Raw genomic sequence first — 2,186 nt, forward strand, 5'->3', positions numbered from 1 at the left:
CACATCCTGCTATGGTCGCGGAAGTCGCAGCCAACAGAAATGGCTGCACAATGTTCGCGCTATAACATTTACATCAGTGCCGCAGATGAAGCATTGATGAAACGAACCTGTTGCGCTCCGCTTGCACATTCTGTGAGAGGAGTTTGCGCAATTTTGTTCGAAAGAGGCCCCTGTCAACTAGTGACAGTACTGCTGTACTAGTGTCACGAACTGACAGATCGTTAGAAAAATAAATGCAATATGGGCCCGTATTTACGGAAGGTGGCGGTGTCGGGGTGGTATACCGGGCAACTTTAGGCTGGTTTCAGCTGTCACGGGCGTTGACCATTTTATTTTCTTCGTTTGATTATCGCTTTTCATGCATTCACAAAATATCCGTTCGACGCAGAGCACCTCTGTTTTAAAAACGTTGCGTAAAATTTACCACTATTCTTCTGAAGCACTAGACGTTGCTGACAGTGATGAAAATGGCGCATAGTTTTTGTGAGGCAACTATATAAACGGGGCACCCTGGGCGCCGCACGGTTTCTCACGACCGAACTAATTTACTGGATAGAGGGGGAACAAAAAAGCTTGGCTCAAAAAAAGAGATCATGCAAGCGCGAAAGAAGCCCCGTCAGGATCTCAGCCGGCCCCTCCTCGCAAGGCACTCTGTCTTCCACTGTGGGTGGCGAAGAAGTGTCTTCACGGCGGTTCAGTGAGAGATACACACAGCAGCGATCGCGAAGTTCATAGTGTAGCAATGTGTTCTCGTCGCTCATGTCTTCGCCGCGGAACGTGAGGATCTGCTGGACGACTGGAATCTCGGTGAGCTTCTCGATGCTGCGCTTCACGCTGCCCACGGTCACCCCGAGGCAAGTCTGCACGACCACACATTTGCCGCGACGAATTCTGATGGACAGCTCCATGGGCTCCGTCTCCTGCGTGCGGTGGAAGAGAAAATGAGCGACAGTGGTACATCCGACACCTATTACAGATGCATGCACACGCGCAACTATAAGGAACAACATCCTGGAGCTGCTTTCAATGTTGTGTTCATATCTGCAACATTTTGAACAGGTGGCTAGATTTTCAATGAGGCATTCATTTAATTCGGTGTTACGCGGTAAGGAAAGCAATAATACAAGACCTTTTATTTTCCCACGTTATTTTATATCAGTGATCAATGCACTGGTACTGAAAGAGAAGAGAAAAAAAAAAAACTCGGCATGCGGTAAGAGGTGAACCTTTATACAGCGTAGCGCAGCTGTAGATCCCGTAACAGTCCAAAGCTTATCAATTTCTCCAGTCCACATTTCAAAACTTTCCCAGTTGCTTGGTCACAAATTTGGAAAGTTAGCGATTAACGCGTCACCGAACGTAGAACGAACTAACGCATCGCGGCAGCTCACGACTTTCAAGGCGCGTCCGATAGCTTAAGGCTCGTAGACACAGCGCCTCAACTGACTGGCTTCCAAAAGCAGGCAGGCCGAAGGCAGCCGGATATGAACCAGCGTTTCATGACTGACGTGACTAATAACTCTGGCTGTAGCCCTAGTAAAAAAAGGACTTACGTCTGGCACGACCGGCGTGGGGTCGCCTCCACGCATGCGCAGGATAAGGTTAAGTTCACAGCCATCCGTAAGACCGCACTCTCCTAGGGTGTCGCTGTCAGTCAGCGCCTGATACCGGAAGACGAGCAGTTGCTGATCGACAGGAAACAGCAGCACGTCCTGGAGAAGCAGCTTCAGGTCCAGAACTGTGTCGTCGTCAAAGGCCTCCACACGGGTCTCTCGATTCATCAGCGACTTCACTGTCAGCTGGAGTGGCTTTCTCGACGGCTGGGAAAGAATTTTTAACGCTTACACGGACAGCGGTTTAAATGCAGCTCATGCCTCAGTATTTTCCCGGTATTTCATTTTTAAAATGTGTTGTACATTTAAACAAAATAAAACTATGCACAGGCGATCAAACGATGTGATGCCAAAAATCTGCATTCGCAGTATTGGTTGTACATTTCGATTTTAAACTAACTGCCTTCCTGTAGCGTTGATTTCGACGTCGCTTTTTCGTTCCCCAGCTGCGTGTACTTTAGATGGGTGGTGAGGCCGTGTGGAGGAATTAAATGGGAGGAGCTTCTTTAGAATGGAGGTGGATGGGCGGTTGATGAAGGCTCATAAGCAGATGTATATTTAGCATATTTAGCA

At 48.4% G+C, this 2,186-nt stretch overlaps 1 pseudogene across 1 annotated transcript in view; it reads right to left on the bottom strand.

Moving 5' to 3' along the window:
* Positions 1-302: 302 nt before the first annotated feature.
* Positions 303-2,186, bottom strand: part of LOC149340375 (uncharacterized) — a 7,706-nt pseudogene continuing 5,822 nt past the window's right edge. The window contains exons 3-4 of the transcript XR_016283602.1: positions 1,554-1,820; positions 303-920 (exon numbers count right to left, since the gene is read on the bottom strand). The product of XR_016283602.1 is annotated as an uncharacterized LOC149340375 (transcript). The remainder of the gene's footprint in view (positions 921-1,553; positions 1,821-2,186) is intronic.

Source organism: Amblyomma mixtum, chromosome 6 (assembly GCF_055824585.1).
Source record: "Amblyomma mixtum isolate Tamu chromosome 6, ASM5582458v1, whole genome shotgun sequence".
NCBI classification, from domain to species: Eukaryota; Metazoa; Arthropoda; class Arachnida; order Ixodida; family Ixodidae; genus Amblyomma; species Amblyomma mixtum.